At 33.2% G+C, this 21,384-nt stretch overlaps 1 protein-coding gene across 2 annotated transcripts in view; it reads right to left on the bottom strand.

Annotated features, from left to right (window-relative positions):
• Positions 1 to 16,727, bottom strand: part of LOC131852040 (cubilin) — a 101,743-nt gene extending 85,016 nt beyond the window's left edge. The window contains exon 1 of one of the 2 annotated variants that reach the window (XM_059202619.1): positions 16,647 to 16,727. The gene's annotated coding sequence lies outside the window, so the exon portion shown is untranslated. The remainder of the gene's footprint in view (positions 1 to 16,646) is intronic. The other variant, XM_059202618.1, reaches the window with a different exon arrangement.
• Positions 16,728 to 21,384: the final 4,657 nt, after the last annotated feature.

The following is a 21,384-nucleotide window of genomic DNA, read 5'->3' as shown; positions in this document are numbered from 1 at the left end:
GATACTTATCTCAATTTATCATCTTTATTGAAAGTCGGAAGTGATTAAATTCGTAGTAGTCAGAAATGTCTTGGAAAATTAACGAAAATTTAATGGTACAGATGGGAACGGCAATCGGGCAATATTATCATCATACATACGTATAAATAAAGTAATAATTTAGCTTGCGACTTGATTAATGTAACTAATGACTTTAATAAATAGATTAGATAGTATTCAGTTCATGAAAAAAACAATGTCGACCGCATTATTAAGGATTACTGAAAAACTAATAGTCAGATCTTTTCATCCATAAATAGTGTATGTTAGTGTATTGTCTGGGAGAAAACAATAGTTTCATCCATTCTCATACTTTATGAATGAATAGGAACATACGCGAAGTACTAGCTTTCAAATAAACGCATTATCGAAATCGTTTCACGTGGAAAAATATTTCGATAGAGCATTAAACGAGTGTTGAGAGCTCCTTTTTTGAAATTGGTTGAAAGTATCCTATGACGTAAATGCTACGTGTATACCAAAATTTCATGACTATAAGTTGAGTTGTACAGATCACGCAATTTTCGCATTTATGGCATTAGCAACAAGGATGATTTTGGAAAGTTCACTGCTACGGGAACAAGAATAAAAGGTTCTGCATTTACGAAGCCGCGTAAAACTGCTTGTAGAAGGTCTGTAGAGATTATTAAATATTAATGTACCTAGATTGGATAGTAAGAAATGGTGTACCTACGGATGTCGTAGCGGTTTCTACGTAGCTTCGTAGCGCTTCTAAGAATACCCGAAGTTACTACGAAATTACGTAGCACTACTGCGTCTCTCGATATACACCTACGTGCAATTTCCGTAATGAACTTTAGCGTTCTTAACCCCCAATATATAAAGAGGTTGAATGTAACGATTATTATGTAGTTTTGATTTTTGTTTGAAAATTGACGTGAATGAGATGGTTTTAAACTACATTTTACGGAGATCTGTTCAAACATTTCAAAATTATTTATTAAGATAGGACCTTTCAGTCTCCTCTGCACTATAACTAAGTTCGGCCACCTACTTCAATTGAGAACAACTGGCAAGAAATTCAACTGGTAAATTTTTATGTTTTATTATTTCAACGTCATCATTTCGCTTTGTTAGATGCGATAGGGATTTTGGATGCATAATGGATATTTCATTTTTGGAGTTTTTTTTTTGTATTGTTACTTTCAAGTACTAATTTTATATTCAACTTGGTATGTTTCAGAACAAATAATCAAAATAAATTGTAATTTTCTTTACCAGCTATTACTGGAGAAGTCATTTTTTTTACATCAATATATATTTTTATACCTTAAGATAACATATATCCATTGTCTAATAATAGATGTCTACTTTGACAATTACTCGTCAAATTGTCGATTCCATATTAAATTTTATTAAGAACTATTCAGCCGTTTCATTATAAAATGTTGACAAACATACTTTCACATACAACAAACAAACAAATAGTAAAGTATAAAAAACACTTCATTCCTACAGCGGCACTCATTCGTTTAGATCATCCGTAAGCCCCGCGAGATAACCAGTGAAACAAATAAAAATGTCCCAACAATTGTCTCGCCTAGTGAGGGAAGTCGGCGGGATATAACCGTTTCAAACTAATACAAGATACCACTATAAACATTGCAAGGTCAAATAAAAAATAATGGAATCTGAATAACGATAGTAACGACAAAACCGTTTTATTTTTCTACTAGTTAGCAGTTACGAGCGAGTTCGTTTGCTTTAGATAAAAGTTGGTCTTTATTTGTCCTCTTAATACAATGTTTGATCTACGTGATCACGTCAAGTTTCGCGTACTAATATATACATACCAATATTATAAATCTGAAATATATTTATTTATTTATATTACAAAATAATGGAAAGAATTAGCTGGAAAGATAAAATAAGGAATGAAGAAGTGCTTGAGAGGATTAAAGAAAAGAGACAGATCATAGATATTATTGAGAATAGGCGGGGGAAAATGTTGGGGTACTTGATACGACACGACGAACTAATTAACAACATTATAGAAGGAAAAATAAATGGAAAGAGAGGAAGAGGAAGACCAAGACATAGCTATATCAAGCAAGTTAAAGAAAAAGTTGGAGTCGTGTCGTATCAACAGCTAAAAGGACTGATGGAAGAACGTGGAAGGTGGCGGGAGCTCCACCGACAAGAGCACAGCTCTTAAATTATGAATGAATGAGAGGACAAACAAGCTTGCCGCAGATGTACGGCATAGAAATGATAACCACCGCCCATGGGGTGCAATACCTTTTACATAAGTAAGTTTTATCTTTAAGATTTCAATATCGTATCGGTTCCGATGACTTTTTGTTTGTTTGTTATCCTTAATTGGGATTAAGAAAAACAGATAATGACGGATCTTAATAAAAAAAATTACGTGAATATAGACTGTATCACTAGAACGGACATAAGCCAAAAAATAGCACGCAAAGCCAGTGGATAAGACAGCACAGAGTAAGAGAAAAATGAGAACGACAGTCACTAAATCTAATAAAACAAAATCGAAATACCCAATAATGGATATCGCACCCACAATGATTGGCCGTTAGGTCATTTTTTATTCGATTTTGTCGCTGTAAAGAAGTAATAAAAAATATTTTTAAATTTGGAATAAATGATCTTTCTAATATTTTTTTGGTCAGTTTTGACAGATAATGGGAATGCAAACGTATAAAGACAATTATTTGAAGGAAATATAAAACACTACCGAAGAAAATAGCTGTATAGTAATATTCTTTTGGCTTTCTCTGAAAAGGGAAAACCGAAATTATTTCTTCTTAATTAATATGCCAAATAGAGAATCTTTTATCAAGATGACACCTAATTTACCGATCCACTTAATTCCTTTTTAAAACGCGTCATTAAAATTAAATCTATATGAAAGAGTAGGTAATTAATTATTATAGAATAATTTGTATGGACATCAAGTAATTCTAGCTCCAGTGCGTTTTAATTAGTCTTTATTGTGTCTGTGCATTGCGGCGGACAAAATCTCAGCGCGCTTTGTTTAGTTAATTAATGTTTACAACAAGTACCCACGGCAAATGTAGTCTTATGTAAACGTATAATATATACATTCAATTACGATTGTATGTGTAGGTATATAAAGGAATCACTTCTATCAGAACACAGAGTTGTATTTATTTAGATAATATTTTTTTGTTGTGTATTTGTCAGGTTAAGGTTGTAAAGTAAAAAAATAAAGTAATTACCTATACCTTAATTACTTTATGTTTTTCTATTTTATCTAAACAAATTGAAGTCTGTTTGTAATTTTAAATTAGGTAACAGTATCTGGATGAATGGCGATCCTCCACCGTGCGTTTTTCCAGAAACTTTTTGCCACGCACAACCACATTATAGAATCACTTTCTGGCAATGATATTGAAAGCTTCAAGACTTTATCTCTACTTAAAAGACTGGCAATCCTATGTTGTATATAAAAAAACTTTACTTACATCAAAAAAAATTCAAATTATGGTCTGTTTCTGCCTGTTTGTTCTTAGTAATCTCTGAAATGGCTGTACAGATTTTAACATGGATTTCACTCGCAGATAGCTAATATTATAAGGTACTCCTTATAATATATCTAATATTACAAGGTACTCCTAGTCATTAAATAAAAACACCATTACAGAATCAAGAGATTAAAGCGGTGTACTTCTTATTTATTATTTATAACACTTTTTTATTAATAATCAAATATAAATCGGTGTCGTAGCACTGACGATGGCACTGAAGCGCCGATACACCACACCCTTCGGCCAGTACTCCTCCATCATGAACGTGGGCAGTATGTTGGCACCCGGGCCACAAACCTCTTGAACTTGACTCGACTCCAGCAGCGTCACCCTCAATGTCAGGTTACTTCTGATCCGTATATATTCAACAATATCCATTTATTTCTTTGTCAATTCTTCTTCATTAGTACCTGCACACGTATACGAAATCAAGTCGGGCAGTTAATTAACAACATATTGTTTGGAAATTGGCCTGTCCATTTTGATAGATTGCAATTTGAACGTGTATTGTATCGTCGTTGAATTTGCTTCCGGTGCACCTGTTCAATTACCGACTACGTCATCCTCTTCATCACACTTTGAATAGCAGAGATTCTAAATGTGACATGTGTTTATCGTGTGGACAATATTAATCTGTTATCACATTGTTTATTTAAAGAAAACAATACAAGTATGTTGAAGAGCAAGCAGAAAATTATAATTCTATAATATTATTTCATGAAGTCGCCTAATTTGCAGATACATTTGTACTGTATGTTAAAACACTAAAGCCATCTTAAATATCATACATCTAATTAGTAATAATTAATTGTATGGTTTAAATATTATTTCGGTTAATAAGTAATAGCAACATTTAAAGTAAGAACCTTAAATATTTATTAGCTTTTACCTTAAATTTTATATAAGGTGCTATGGTAATACTCTTATTAATGTTTTTTTAATACTTTTTCACTTCTAAGGTACGTTATTCCAGATATACACATTATTACCTACTGGAGCTAAATCACGAAAATTCAATAAATATGTGTGCATATTTACTGATTTTCGTGATTGATTTGCTCTATAGAGGGTTCACAAAAAGTGATAAGTGTTATATGTAACTTCTTACTTTTTGTATTATCAAAATTTATAAAAAGAATAGTAGTCAAGCAGCCTGAAACAATACCAAGTTTAACCCAGGGTTAATCGAGTTGAACAGCTAGTAGTAAAAAAAAGTAACTGATACGCACCGCACTGCCAGTTTCTGATAAAACTGAGTTTAATGAGGCATAGATAAATCTAACAAAGTTAGCCGGCCTATAATCGAGAAGTATCAATATATATGGAAAGGGAAAGGACATACCTACAGAATTGGGTCACCAATGACCCATAGCAGGACCGTCTTTACCGAGTTCACATTCTGACCTCATATCAAGATATATTCAAGAGCATAAAGCTATTCACAGGCTCTCGTAATGTACTAAACCACCGCAAAGTTGGGTGCAGAAGTTGTAAGACCCTTTTTGCCGGAGCAACTGCGAAAATGTGGATGGGCTATCTTCTATACATACTTATCTTATACCAGTACTACTACTTGAATGACGAGCGTGCATGGCAATAGTTGTTCATGCACTATATTTTCATTTAATGTTAGACATAGACACCTACCTATATAAAAATACATTGTAAATAAACTGGCTTTAAAAAAAAAGTAATTCAATTGAGATTCTTGCCAGTTCTTCTCAATTGGATCTATATACCGAACTGTCGATAGGGAAAAAAATAAAATTATAGTGTAAAAATTTCACGTTCATAAGCGGCTAAAATGACCTACATGAATAAATGATTTTTGAATTTGAATTAATGGCAACTTCTTCTGTGTCTACATTTGTAAAAACTATATATCGATGATAATTTAAAGTCACAATGATTAAAGCACGTACACAGCGCCATGTTATTAACAAATTAATTGTATTTAATAATAAGAAAAAAATGCAAATTTATCTTAAAGAGTTATTTTTCTACTATGTTATGCTTACATAACAACTTATTCAGTAAATTTCTTCGTAATTCCTCCACCGTTTTAGGTGAAACCTAACTTTAACGTCGCTAAAACTGTCAGACGGTTTTGGCAACGTCAAGTTTTTACCCATTTATTATGTAATGTTGTATGTATGTTGTAATGTTTTAATATGTTTTTACCATATTATTTTTTTATTTTTTATTATATTCCAGTATTCATCCAGTTTCACATATAATTATTATTATTTACATACATTTCAATTATTTTATACTTGTTAGTATTTTGCTTCATTATTATATATACCTGTTCGATAATTATAGTCTAATAACTCTGTTTCTATTGTAATAAAGCTGTTTCAGCAATAAAGCCGCTTTAATGTTATTATAGAAGTTCTTTTATTATTTATGTCTGTTCTTCACTGTATACTAGCAATAAAGTATGCTCTATCTAACCGAAAAAAATATTCTTTTCTAAGTAAAGTACACGAATATCCTTGCAATGAGGTCTAAAGACGGGAATTGGGAAATACAGAAATATCCTCACTCAATGAGTTCCAGAAACGAGAACCGTCTGAAGTGACTGAATAAGCCTTGCAAGTACCTCTATAAAGCGTCGTAGACTAAAGCAGGGAATAAAGGGACAATATCCTTAAATATTACAACCACACAGATCCACAACACACATTAATAAACCAGGGGACGGACAGACCGACCACCGCACGCAACTTGCACCCTATTTGTTATTCCTTACTTAAATATTTTACTACTAAACAAAACTCAGCAACTTTGATAGATAATAGAAGATTATATTTACCTACTTTATGTACCGGTTCTAGTACCATGGCTCGAATAAAAAAAGAGGTTGCTAATTTTTAAGCATTAATAGAATTCTGTATAATAAAAACTATACTCGTATTTATACTAAATAACCCGGCAAACGTTATTTTGCCATATAAATTTAAATCGCTATTAAAAAATAGAGGTTGGTCGTAGAAGGGTGGGTATTGTATGTATTCTTAATGTCACATTATAAAGTAATAAAAATAAAAAAATTGTCGAAAAAAAAAATAATTTGAGGTAAGCCACTCTTAACACTTAGGGGTATGAAAATTAGTTATAAATTTAATCTCAGACCTACTGAATATACTAAGTATATGAATATTCAGTAGGTCTGAGATTAAGTTTAAAATTTTTAAATTTCATCAAAATCGGTCAAGCCGTTTCGGACGAGTATAAACACAAGTACAGGACAGAAGTAGGTAGGTATATATTAGATAAACTTAATGTAAGCACTTACATAAGCAGATGAATAATCATAAGTAAAGTATTCTACCACTTATTTCAAAAGCAGAATTGCAACAAAAAAACGATAAAGATGAATGAAGGTTTCATTTATATTATACCTATTATTAATAACCCTGGACAATTCTTAATGCGCCACCTAATCCCAAGTCAAGCATATTTAAATACTAGACAACTGATAGAAATACTCTATACATTTTTAATAAATACATACATAATATACATAGTTATACAAACAATATATATAGTATGATCTTGACATTTTACAATATAAACAACATATAACACTTTTTGTCTAGTCACTATTTTACGATTTTATTATACGTAGCATATAAACAATATTTTGACTTTACTTTCAATTATAAGAAGAACAATGGTTTCCTTTATTTGACTTAAAAAGTCTGGTACCGCAGCTTACTTTTCATTGAGATTCAGGTAACACGTTGAAGTAGAGAGAATAAGAGTAGAACTGTAAATTAAATAAGTTTGCCGTCCAAACTTATTTTATTAGAACTAATCAAACAAGCAATTGGCAGGTACTTTCTGATCAAATAACCCTGGACAATTCACACAACGCCATCTATTCTCAAACTAAGCAGAATTCATGTTACAGATACTAGTCAAGTGATTAAATACTTAGATATTTTATTAATATATTCTGTACATAGAAAATACCCGCATCGATACAAATAATCATACTCATGAAAACAAATATTAGCACCGTGCGAGGAATCAAACTTGCGACCATCAAACGTAAAATCGGTGAGCTAAACTTCTAGGCCATTGAGACCGAGAATATTATGTGTTTCATTATTATCTCTGAATGCCTGAGTCAAAATAACATACACTGTGCTAGGAATCGAACCCGCGACCATCGGAAGTAAGGCGGTATGCCAAACTGCTAGACCACTGAGACCGAGAATATTACATGTTTTATTATTCTCTCTGAATGCCTAAGTCAACATAGCATGCTCTGTGCGAGAAATCGACCCTACGACCACCGAAAGGAAGGCGGTGTGCTAAACTGCTATACCACTGAGACCGTGAATAATATATGTTTCGTCATACCTCTGATGTTTGACAAACTCTCTGCATGCCTGAGTCAACATAGCATGCATTCTCATTCCAGATGTAAATATGATTAAAAAATTTACAACCCACGCCCTAATACAAAGCAGGAATCGTTTAAAACATGAAAAGTACATTTGCATATAAATACGTACGGATATCAAGTTATTTCCAACAAAGTTTACTTTATCGGGAAACGTATAATTAAAGGTGGAATCGAGTTGGACGGGAATTTCATTACATTCTACGGAAAGTGACGTTACTGGGGCATGTCGAGGTTAGTGGTGTGTAGGTAATCGTTAGTTCATTTGTATATTGGAATTGATACTGGAAATTGAGGTTACTGCAGATTGGAAAAGCATTTAATCTGTGCATTTTAATATTCTCTGGAACGTTTAAATTTATAGAATGTTCTAGAATCTTTATAGTATGGATTTTAAATTTAGAACTCTGTCAAATCGCAATTGGACACATAGACGACTCGCAAACATACCTTCCTAATACGATTTTTTTTAAATAATCTTTTTAAGACACTTTAATTTTCTCTAGTGTTGTTCTAATTATAGAAATCTATCGAATCTCAAATATAGACATTGAGCACCTGAATTCATGGCGTTCTAATACGTTATTTTTTTAAATAATATTTTAATTACACTTTAATTTACTTTAAATTAGAACCAGAGTGACCGACATAGCCCGAAGAATTGCGACTTTGAAGTGGCAATGGGCAGGGCACATAGCTGGTCAAGATCGCGGGAAGGCATTGGATGCGAGCAGCGCAGGACCGATCGTCGTGGAGATCTTTGGGGGAGGCCTATGTCTAGCAGTGGACGTCTTCCGGGCTGCGATGATGATGATGATGACTTTAATTTACTTTGGTGTTTGTAGTTGTTTTAAATTTAGAAGTTGGAGACATAGACTACTTGAATTCATGTGGTCTTAATACGATATTTTTATAAATATTAATATATTTAAGACACTTTAATTTCTTCTGGTATCAAGTTCATGGTCACTGGTAATCACTTACCATCGGTAAGCAGCAAGCATACTTGTGCTTTTTTATTTGACATAACGAGAACCCATAATTAAAATTAGCTTGCTTAGACAACAGCAAACTACAATGCTTAGACGAGGTTCAACATACATCTTTAACTTCCTTACTACTATTAAAATAATAAGAAGTTTAATGGTAAATTACTGTTAATTAAATAAATATATATAAAGCGTATAAAATATTTATAATATAGGCTATTAGTAGCATGAAATAAATAAGTATATTAATATTAATCCGAGAGACGGCAGGTTTGCTCCGATATCGAGCGAAATATGGCCGTGTCAACTGGGGAATTAATCAGAACATTGTCAGTTGACAATGCCTCTGGCAACCTCATGTAGAATGACAGTCGTTGGCTGAAAGGGAATATCCAGTGCCGTAAAATACTTAATAAAAAAAATTACAATCGTGACGACATTTAATTTCTTGGCCCATACAACATCCTTGATAGGAAAGCAGTAGTGACGTATTTATTCCTGTACCGTCACCACACGGAGTAAACTTTTAATTGAACCTCCCGAAGAACGTCAGAATTTATTAGAGGCAAATCAAATTTTTGTCAAATTAAGCCTTGCTACGAGTCACTGGCGCCTTGTACGAGAGGAGTTTTTGAATTATGGCCTTGTTGTCGATGGTAGGCATCGTCATAAATCACAAGTTACTAAAAAGTTTTGCTTTATTACACCAACCTTCAGGAATCGAAACATTTACGAGATTCGCGGAATAATTTTATTTATTCAAATACAGTTTTCTTCGTATCTTAAAATTTCGAAATATTTGATTTTCGAATTGTTCGAATTTCAAGTTCGTTTCGCTGAACTGGCACAGAGAAGGAATATTCGAAATAAAACTTGATACAAAGATAATCTTAGTAATATTCTTAATATTTTAAAATAATCTAACTTCTCTATATGATGACAAATATATTATACTAGCGACTCGCCCCGGCTTCGCACGGGTGTACATGTATGTTTTATTATAATATAAACCTTCCTCTAGAATCACTCTAACTATTACAAACAAAACCCGCTTCTAAATCCATTGCGTAGTTTTAAATATTTAAGCGTACATAGGGACGGATAGTCAGCGACAGCGACTTTATTCTATACTATGTAACGATTATATGAAATATGTTACTACCATTTACATGCACATTTTCTAAATATAATCTACAAGTATATAATAAATATAATATAATGTCCAGCACTGGACGTCTTCCGGGCTGCGATGATGACGATGATGATGAATCTACAAGTACAGGGTATATGTAATTTACTTTAGTTCTGTTTAGAGAACAACTTTTTTTGGTTGTAAACTCCTTATAAATATTCGAATTATCTCGTAATACTGAACTCAGTAAAAAGCCTAACTTCCTAAGAATTATACTCGATATCTCGTGTCCGGTAACAAAATCATTAGGTATTACAAGACTGTCATACTGAACAAAATGACGTATTTGTAACGTACAACAAAAACCTATAAAGATACAAAAGAAAGTAATTTTAGCCGAAATTGAAACCTACACCGAAATATGGTTTTAGTTTCGGTTCAGTTGTATAACCTACTTCTGTTCTGAGGAGACAATAAACTCTTTTTATTAAGCACACAAGAAATATTAAAAATTGGCAACGATATCTCGTAATGTACACGAGTCGGTTGAAAAATGTACCTAACGACCTCGCCTCTTACTCATGTGATATTTTACCGCCAAAACATCCGTGGTGCTATCTTATCTTTTAAACGGCACACTTTTTAAAATGCACCACAGTGTTGCCAGTTGTAAAACACACCGATAAAATATAGCACGTTACAGAACAAGCTTGTAAACAAATTTGCAGTTTGCATGCAAATGCGTAGAACGTGCATATTTCTTAGAGTACATGTATTTTATGTTGTAGACTATCTTGCTATTCTGTCTTTGTCCGGGTTGAACAAATATTCATTATGAATTATTTTTTGTGTATTTTAGAATCTCTGCCGGATCAACCAGTTTATCGAATATTGATACTCTAAATTCACAGCACATGGGGGAGAAAGTTATTGGTAATGTAATATTATTATTATTAAAAACTATAGACAGAATAAAATAGCAATGTACTATATCATACCGACCTGCACACGGTTCCTGCTGAAAACCATCATCGTCAAATCATGGTAAATACACCACAATTGGCTCCACGACCTTACTTATACATTCTATCATCCTCTACTGGAGCCCAGCCAGCGTAAATTGTTAGTGCAGGCAACACCATAAACAAACACCGCTTTTTTTCCAATGGTCACGGGTTCGATTCTTTGCACAATGCAAACATATGTGTTCATGAGTATGATTGTTTGTAACGGTCTGGGTATTTTCTTTACATATTATGTCAAAAAATGTATATAATAATTGTCTCAGTTGTCTAATATCCATAACGTAAGCTCTGCTTACCGTGGGACTAGATGGCACTGTGTTAATTGTACAGGGATATTTATTTATTTATTATACTTAACTAAATATACTTAATATATACCTACATAAACTTGGTAGTATTGTATACAGAGATGATCATCTTTCAAAGCAGATTACATTTCAATCCTTGTAGATAGAGCAACATAAGTAAATACAAAGAACGAGTCTTGCAATCTCCTGTCAGACCTTAATCCCTGTAGCATTGAGCGATTGTACATGTTTCATATCCCTCACTTCACAATAACAACCTTATCACTATACCATTAAAGACTAATGTTTAACGATCCCGTATTTCACAGGACGTCCCATGTTTCTTTCAGAAATTTCAATGTCCCACTGGGACAGACTGTATCCTGTCTTTACGGAAATCTACTGAAACTAACCGGACACGAGACGAGTGTGGGGAAATGTAATAGTCTAAATAAAATAGAATATAATAAAAAAACGCATTGTATTTTCTTTGTCCCAAGTGATAAACATAAATGTATAAGGTTTATCTGTTCCTCTAGGATAAAAAATAAGTTAACAACCCTATTAAACTCGAAGGACATAAAACGGTCGTCGACTGCATAGAATCCATTCGATATATTGGATGGGAAATTCTGATAGATTCTGTAAATCACTTTGTGTTATTCTAGAAGATCAATTGATTTATAAAAAAACAACGTAAAGGCACATATATGGTAAGAGAATATTACATAATTATAGGAACCTATATAACAGAAAATTATTATTTTTTATTTCAGATTATTCTAATGCTGTTGGCTGCAACTTGCCTTTAAGGCTCTACTGGAGGATAGGTGGCGAATGCAGATGGCACTCCAAACCCGTGGAAGGACTTATGGAGCGGCTGAAGACCAGCTCCCTGACGAATACTTTAGTCTAAGGGCACCACTAGGGATTCGAACCTTGGCTCAGGCCGTTGTAATTTCGATCCCCGTTTGAATTGGAAGGACTCAAAAGTATTCATAATAAGTAAATAAGTAATAAATACATCAAAATAAAAAATAGCTAAATAAATATAAATCTCTAGCTAGACACTAACTGTCATATAAATTCATTGATTTTCGTAATAAATTATTCGTGATACCCAATTGCAATACGCTTCATTCAATGTAATTAATACTAATTAACCGCATTTATTTCCAATCAAAATAGTCGTAGTACTCCAATTAGTGACGTACAACTGATATGCAAATAACTCTTTTTATTGATTAAATATTTCTATTCATTACATCCTCATAAGAGAGGATAACATGAAGAGAAAACGTGAACACCCCTGTTGCGAACTGTTTTTTATACCTTTTTTATTGTCTATGTTTTTTATAATACTATATTGTTTTACATATATGACATAAGTAAATATAATTTTTGCGACGATATCGGTGGATTTTTGTTTGCTCGTCTCATCTTGATCTACTTCCTTAGGTGTTTTTTTAATAAAATAAATAATAATAATAATAATCTAAAATAGCCCTGGCCAATTCCCACAGTGTCATCTAGTCCCAAGTTAAGCAGTGCTTGTGGTATGGGTACTAGACAACTGATATAAATACATAGATTTTTTTGTATTCATAATATTTACGTATTTACAAAATATCACCCAGACCGATTCAAACAATCATACTCATGAATACAAATGTTTGTATCGTGCGAGGAATCGAACCAGCGACCATAGGACGTAAATCATTGACTAGACCACTGAGGTCGACAAAAAAAATATTAACAAGTAAGAAAAAAGAAAAATAAGAATAGAAGAAACTTTTCACTATCCACCAATGCCCTTGTATCAGCGAGTCGTTTAATATCCGGTAGATAAGCTTTACCGCGGTCTGGTTCTATAGTTATTTCCATATAAATGGAAACGGGGTAAAGAAACGTCTGACCAGTAGGTTAGCGCATACAATGCCGTAGGAATGATGACCATGTTCCTGCAGTATGTAATAACTCACTTGCGACTATACACGAGAGTATAATATATGTACAATACAACATTTCTATACTTGTGTATGCTTTAATTAATAAAATTACCTAATTTAATTTTTTATGTAGTAAAGTCATGTAATCGTACAGGAGAGTTTTGTAATAGAATATTATCTTGCCTGTGCTAATATTTATAATATCTGTCACTAGCCCTATCGTGTAGTTGAACTAGTTGCTACAGTTAAAAATAACTCAATTACTACATTTTTTATTGCATTGTCAATGGATTTTATAAAACTACTAGATACTCGCCCCGGCTTCGCACGGGTGTACATGTATTATATATATAAACCTTCCTCTTGAATCACTTTATCTATTAAAAAAACTGCTTCAATATCCATTGCGTAGTTTTAAAGAATTAAGCATACATAGAGACAGACAGACAGCGACAGCGACTTTGTTTTATACTATGTAATGAAGAGTATCATACGAGCTGAGTGGACAACAAAATATAAATAAATCTATGTAAGAAAAAAGTACACAAAATGAAACAACTCTATACCACGCCGTCTGGCCGGCTAGTCTTGTGATGTTTCATCAAAATAAACCCAGTACTTTTTGCGTGATAGAGTAACAAACATCCATATGTCCATCCACACTCACAAACTTTCTCGTTTATAATATTAGTAAGATTTTTGAAGATAATGTTAACAGAAAAAAAAATCATCAAGAAATTCAGTATCTTTCTTTCCTTATTCCACATCAATTAGGGTCAACGTAATATTTTTTTCTCTTCTATTCATTTCTGTTCGCTGTCATCTCGACATTCCCTCCAAAGAAGAGGTTTGATTATTGGCCATTAAAAAATATATTCGTTTAAAATCGGTTCACTAAATGACTATCTCAAATAAACTTTAATGTTGTGACATCCACAAATTGTCTTTGCTCAATAAGATATTTTTTTCAACAGTTATTCCATTCCCTGCCGTCTAAATTAGAATTTGAATGCAAAAATTATAGAAGATTAATCCACAATGTAAATAAGGATGTATTGTAAAATACAAAAGCAAAATATGTATACAATTGGTAAAAGGTCACAACTCCTCGCGAGTTGTGACATTTTACCAATTCAATGGTACTCACAATGGCAAAACTTACGAAGAATAGAAGATAAAAATTACACTCTTTTTAAATATAAAATTCTAGTTACAATATCTCCTATTAACAATAGCTATTGAAATACATAAATTTAACAATAAAGTTCCAATAAAAATAAGTGAAACAGAGGTTCCCAAAACTACGACATAGTAAAAATATGTAGTCAATTGTGTGTTCGTAAAAATCATATTATCACGAGTTTTAAAACCTACCTCGAAGGTAGTACAGCATGATGTATACTCGGAAAGTGGCCTCAGTTATATTCTACTCCGAGTTATTTACTGCTTCGCTAAGGCTTTCATGATCTTGATATAATACCATAAAACAGCAATAACTTGAGATAACCCTAAAAGTAATCTCCTACATATAGATACACCAGCTATGCCCGCGGTTTCACCCGCATGAAATTTGTAGTCTATGTGTTATTTGATGTGTAAGTTATATTACTGTAAAGTTTCATCAGAATCCATTCAGCAATTTTTGCGTGAAAAAGTAAGAAACATCTATCCATCTATCTATACTCACAAACTTTCGTATTTATATATCATATATATATGTATGTATTTTTTAAAATTCATAACCATAAATTTATGAATTTTAAAAAATCAAATTAAATCATAAACATAAATTTTCACCAAACAAATAAAAAAATATTACTTGGGATTTAACCGTTATCACTTAAAGATATGAAAAATAGTTTACGTCCTATTCTCAGACACACACATTTCACAATCATACTTCACTTTCACTTCATATACACACAAAATTTCATAATAATCGGTCAAGACAGTTTAGAGCAGCTTTGTTACGAATGTGACACGAGAATTTTATAATAGATATTTAATTCAGCTACAATTTTAGTGTATGGGTACATATAGTGGGGTATATATATGCTTCAAGTTAATAAGATGTATTCTAGTTCCAGTAATATTTTAAAAACAACAAACTTTCTCGCAATTCTCGTAGTCACGCGTGACTCTACGTCAAGAACACTTGACGAAGGTCTAAAAGTGAGGACGAATGGTATCATTAATCTTTCGGTTACGTTCAAAATCGCTTCTTAATCCCTTGTTGCTTTTATAATACTCTATAAATTCTCAGAAAACAAAATTCTTCCCAAAAAGTGTGCGTAACGTCACGTTGTAGAAACTTTTTAAAAACAGGAATAGTAGTAACAATTCCCTTCTACAGTAATTATAATCACATAATCTCCTTTTAAAGATTTCAGAATTATATTAACTTTTATTAACTTCGATTTTTTTATATGATAAAATAAATGAATTTGAGTTTTAAGTACACGAAATGGTAACTAATTCAAACCTTCTTAAACAAATTAGTGATGAAAATATTCTCTCAGTCTATGTACATAACTGTACATATTCAATAAATCGATTTACTGCATTGGAAAATATGACCTTAAGTTATATTTATTCAAAGGAATTCTTATATAAAATAGACTACATTTTAAAAATATACGAATATATCGCGACAACTACAAATACGCTAAAATGTGTATGTAATACGTTAACATAATTCGCAAAGCATCCCTTTATGAGGCAGTTTCATCTGAGAATCTTACGAAATATTAATCCGAGACGAAATTCAAGGTTATGAATTATAAATAAGCTGCTTTCTGGTCCTAGAGGAAAAGTTAAATAGGTAGTGTAATACTGAGTACCGTAGCCATCAACAAGCGATCCAATATTCCCGAGAGATCTTACGGGAAGATCGTATTTTTATACGACGAGTTCCGCCGCTGAATGTTAAAGAGGCTGCGACAACATATCTAATTGCCTCTCGGGCGTTAAACGATCGTGGCACAATCTCTGGAACGCGACACGAAAATCAATAGACACATCTTGAGATGACTCTCCACTAGTTCTCGCCAAGCATCCGTGTCTGATCCAACATTTTATGTAATTCGTTTGTTGACAGTGGGTGGGCTGCAACGTTATCAGGTGCTATCGCCAGCACGCCGACTCCGTGCCCCCTCCCGAGTCGACGTCCTACCACGCCCTTGTATCCTAGAAGATGCTGCGTCATGGACCACTCATCATCTCCCTAAAACAACAGCTTTCCATATTCCACCAACATCAAACATTATGTAATTACTTACCCGCGTGTGCAGTGTCCCGGTTTGGGCGCCATTTGGCGCGTGGTGGTGCCTCGGCGAAAAAGAATTGCGCGGAGGTGCGGCCACGGCGACGGGCGACGCACGACTGCCGCTCTGCAATGAAGCGCGTGCGTGGAGCGAAAAGGACGCATGTGCACAAATACTTGCGATTTGTTTTGCTCTGCGTCTCTCCGTATTATCAGGCTTTCGTTAAAAGCCGCAGAAAACGAGATTATACTCTTGTACTGATACAGCGCGCGTTGCGAAGCATTCCAATGAACGTCGGCTAAAGTTTACAGAGAGATTGTCGGCTCTTATTTGTATTGTTCGACAAGAATTGCAAAGGATAACACAAGAGATTTTCTTCTTTGCATATAAAATTTTAAACATTCTTAGTGCGACTTCAGATCGTTTCCGTTACTGTTTTACAATGGTCATTGGAATTATAATATGTACGCAATAACTTGCTTTTTACCAGGGTGGCTAATTACTTGTTTACTTTTCCTATTACCCGTTGCACAAGTTTTTTTTAAGTTTGTGGACAATTCAAAACAGCACTGTATAGTCATACATAGTGTTATTTTATTCAAAAGAGCAACACACAAGTTTCTTGCTCATTCTTCTTGTAATGAATCTGCTTCTCAATGAGTGGTAGAATCAAAAATATGATTATTCAAAAGTGCTTGTACCAATGTTATCTGTGCTTGTACTGAATTTATTTGAATAAAGATTATTTCTATGTTAATTGTCCTGTATTATTTTTATTAAGTGCATTTAAAAAGAAAAATATGTATGTATTATATTTTGTTGATGAAAAATATTTAAGTTTTATAATTTTATATTTTGTTGAAGTATACGTTAGTAGAACCTTGCACACAAAATACTTGGAGTCTTCATGTAAAAACAATAGGATTTTCCTTTAAATATTAAGTTAATGATATCCTAACCCCTGCATAAAATCTTTATAACATTAATAGGTATACCAATGCGGGTTTCGAGTAGGGTTGCCAACATTACAAAACTTAACCTCGTACGAACAAATAAAAAAAATCTATTAAAAAACGTGATTTTATATTATCTACATATGACACTCTAATCTCGTATTTTCCCTAGAAAAAATTTCGTAGAACCTTGTATGAGGATGAAAATATCCTTGTCACAACGGTATTTTTTTGTGTATGATAATGGAATGATGCACCCGCCTGCGCTAACAGTTTATGCTGGCGGGGCTCCAGTGGAAGATGTTAAAGTAAGCACAAAGTCCGGCCCTTTAGCCCATATTGGCAAATGGCAATTTACCATGATGCTTTCCAGGCAATAATATTAGCATGAAATCAATTTACCCATATTGGCAAATGGCAATTTACCATGATGGTTTCCAGGGGGAACCGCATGTAGATCAACCTACATTTAGGGGTTATTAGTTCACTTTACTAACAATCCCTCCTCCCCTCGTATTGAAGGACAAAATTCTCGTATACAAGCAGTCCTAGTACTTACGGCATGTTAGGTTCCCGAAATACGCGACGTAAATCTAAACGACGTAAGTTAAGATATATTTTTTCATATGTGAACATGTAAAGCTCAAGGGTTAGGATTCACATTCCGCACGGACTCAAAATAAAAAAAACAAAGCAGTTTTTAACAAGGGATAAGTTTATTTTATTATTAAAAGTAAGTTCGACGATGTAAATCGACACGATGTAAGTTGATACTGCCTGTATATTAAGATCTTTTCACGGTTGGCATCCCTGGTATGGAGCGAGATAAAACGGCTCGGCTGGGTCGGGGTTGCACATCGTCTCCCCATTTTACGACTCTCGACGGCTGTTTCTTTACTTTGTCATATTTTAATATTATATTACTACCACGTTTCAATACATTGGTAAGCTTAGGTTATACTTACATATAGTCTTTTTTTAAGTACCTAATTATGTTTATGTAATATAAATAGATAAGAGGAAAAGGTGATTTTTAGTACTGTGGACTGAAGACCTCCATTGCTAGCAATGTATTGTCGAGTTGGCCTTCACGTGTTCCCCCTGAAAACCATCGTCATAAATTCCTGCAGAATTTTCATAAAAAAATCAGCCATTTTGTTATCATCCATTAAAAAATATATATGAATGTGTGTTATGTATACGAATAATCATAATAATATAGGTATGTAATATGATGTTATCTGTGATATAGGTTTAAATTTGATGGGTGGTAGATAAGTTATTCCAACAGATCCAACCATTTAAAATAAAGACTTTGCTTACAAAATATGAATCAGTGAGTAACTAACATTTGACTTTGCTTGACGCGTACCTAATTACCTACACACAAATGTAATGAAATTATTCAATTTAAATACGAATCATATTAATATTATAAATGCGGATGTTTGTGAGTATGGATGGATGAATGGATGTTTGTTACTCTTTCACGCAAAATCTATTGAATTAATTTTGATGACTGAATGGACTTTACAGTAATATACTCCATGAAACTTATACATCAGAATTAGACTTAGGCTATAAATTTCATGCAGTTGAAACCGCGGGCACAGCTAGTTAAAGATATAACGGGTACCAGCGGTAGTTCGAGCGCGGCAGGTAACAGAAACTTTTACGTCTGCATCAAACTCAGTAGACATTTATCGCCCAATTCAAATAATATATTTTTAAATTAAAGCTTATGATTTTTCTGATACATAAGTTATAATAATTACTGTATATATTAATATACTGTATAGGTACTTTCATCAAAATCCGCTCAATGGTTTTTGCTTGAAAGAGTGAGAAACATCCATCCATCCATACCATTCTTTATCCAAACTAATCCGTTATTTAACAATAATAAGATTCAGTTGCTAATATTTTATTGACCAATAATTGTGTAAAAAAGGGGATCATTTAACATTACCTAAAATTAATCAAAATATTTATATGACGATTCATGAAATGCTTATACGGAGCCTGGTCAAAATCGTTTAACAACGAAATGTTTGTAGTGATCCTAGATTAATAATAGATTGACAATTTGACACTTGAAATCTAGTCGTATTTATTAAAAACTAAACGGTTATTAAAAAAAAATAAGCTTAACATCTTAATCTTATTAATATTATAAACGCGAAAGTTTGTGAGTATGGATGGGTGTTGTCCCTTTCACGCAAAAACAACTGTACGGATTTTGATGAAACTTCACAATAATATAGCATATACATTAGAATAACATATAGGCTATGAGTTTCATGCGGGTATTACACAGGCAACATGCAGGCATAGGTAATGATAAAATAAAGAAAGCAAATTCATAAGAGCACGACCATTATCCTGAGAAAAAAAGCATTGCCTACAGAAGCGCAGGAAGAAGTATGGAGTACACGGTTAATGTATTTAGGTAGGGACAATTCGACAATTCAGCCCCTTATCCAAGGTACACAATCGTCACGTACGTATGAACCCGCTCGGACCCTCGTGAGGTCTTATCACGTACTAACCCCCTTTCCCCGACCCCCCTCCTCCTAACTAGCTACTAGGTTACCTATACTTTATTTGTATGTACATTCGATCGTACAATCATGTACATACATTATAAAATCCCCATACATTTAATATAATAGACTCCAATCACTGCCGTGTAACGATGAAACACATGTGATACATGTTATAACGAAATGCACTATGTTAAATTTAGAAAAAGATTTCATTATGAAAATATACTAGATATGGAAATAAAATTAGAAAATTAATGGTAGGTAAAAATGATCGATATTTTTCGAGTATGCAACAGGAGTCTTGAAAACAATAAGTAGGTAATAAGAGTTTATGTATATATATATATATATTTCTATGTTATTTATATTATATTTATTATATATTATGTATATGTGTATGTATTTTATATATTACTATTATTATTTATGTTTCTTTCATTCCATCATGCGCCATCCACCGCCATCACCTTCTGTCTTTTCTCCTCTACTCAAAGGTTGTCTGGAAGAGATCGCTTAAGCGATAAGACCGCCTATTTGTACCCATATAGGTACTCTAAATATTGTTTTCTTATTAATTTATTTTTTTGTTAAGATGCAATAAAGTGTAATAAATAAATAAAATAAAAATAAGTAGGGAGTGTAAATATTAATGTATAATTAGTGTATTTTTTTAGGCATGATAATGGAATGGTTTACGCTGGCGGGGCACCAGTGGAGGATGATAAGACGAGCATGAGGTCAGGTCAGTTAGCCCATCGCGACAAATTCATCAGAAATTTATCACGATGGTTTCCAGGGGGAACCGTGTGGAGGTCAACCTGACATGGTACATTGCAATTATAATAAATAATAATTTAAGAAAAAGAAATAAAATAAAACTTAGGAATATATATACAGTATAATAATAAAAAGGCATAAGCCAAAAGGATGTCTCCACAAAGAAAGCGACAAATATTACGTAAGATCCCTAAACACTGTATCTATGTAGGTATATGTTTAGGGACCTTACAATATGCGCTAACGGGGGGAGAATGGAATTGTTAGTAATAGGGTCTAGTGTTCTCATTGCTTACAATTTACCACGTTAGGTCGACCTCCACACGGTTCCTTCTGGAAACCATTGTGATTAATTTCTGGTTATTTACAATACGTTAGGAATGAAAACTGAAAACGATGGATCAACTGACCTGACATCATGCTCATCTTATAGTCCTCCACTGGTGCTCCGGCAGCGTAAACCGTTAGCGAAGGCGA

Source organism: Achroia grisella, unplaced genomic scaffold (assembly GCF_030625045.1).
Source record: "Achroia grisella isolate CSIRO2021 unplaced genomic scaffold, CSIRO_AGI_Agris_v1 utg821, whole genome shotgun sequence".
Taxonomy (NCBI): domain Eukaryota; kingdom Metazoa; phylum Arthropoda; class Insecta; order Lepidoptera; family Pyralidae; genus Achroia; species Achroia grisella.
The sequence above is the reverse complement of the archived record's forward strand: the minus strand, read 5'-3'. Positions and strand labels throughout refer to the sequence as shown.